We start from the raw sequence: 942 nt of genomic DNA, 5'->3' as shown, positions 1-942 counted from the left end.
ATATATATATATATATATATTTTTTTTTTTTTTTTTTTTTTTTTTTCCCCTTAGCCTCAGTCTCTGCACCCCCTCTCCAGGGCCAAGGCTAAGACCGATTTTTTAAAAATGTTATTTTAATCTTCTATTTTTTTCTCCCATTCCCCCCTTGTTTACCTGTATCTCATCTTTTTTGTAAGGGGCGCTGGAAGCCGGCAGACCCGTCAGCGATCCTGTTCTGTCTCCCTGTAATGTTTGTCTAAACTTGAATGGGATTGTGCTGAAAATTTTAATTTTCCTGAAGGAACTCTCCTGACGGAATAAATAAAGTACTATCTAATCTAATCTAATCTAATCCAATATATATATACATGTATATATATATATATATATATATATATATATATATATATTCCTAATTATATATATGTATATACATATATATATACTGTGTATATATATATTCCTAATTATATATATGTATATATATATATATATATATATATATATATATATATATATATATATATATATATGTATATCCATCCATTTCTACCGCTTATTCCCTTTGGGGTTGCGGGGGGCGCTGGTGCCTATATCAGATGTATATATATATATATATATATATGTATATATATATATATATATATATATATATATATATACAGAAGTTTGTACACACCTTTTCCTCCTTCAATGGGTTTTCTTTATTTTCATGACAACTTACATTGTAGATTGTCACTGAAGGCATCAAACTATGAATGAACACATGTGGAGTTATGATCAGTGTGTGAATGTGTGTGTGAATGGGTGAATGTGGAAATAGTGTCAAAGCGCTTTGAGTTCCATAAAAAGGTAGAAAAGTGCTATAAGCATAACCCTTTTTTTTTTTTACCATGTACTTAACAAAAAAAGGTGAAATAACTGAAAACATGTTTTATATTCTAGTTTCTTCAAAATAGC

The sequence above is a fragment of the Nerophis ophidion genome, linkage group LG13, assembly GCF_033978795.1.
Source record: "Nerophis ophidion isolate RoL-2023_Sa linkage group LG13, RoL_Noph_v1.0, whole genome shotgun sequence".
NCBI classification, from domain to species: Eukaryota; Metazoa; Chordata; class Actinopteri; order Syngnathiformes; family Syngnathidae; genus Nerophis; species Nerophis ophidion.
The sequence above is the reverse complement of the archived record's forward strand: the minus strand, read 5'-3'. Positions refer to the sequence as shown.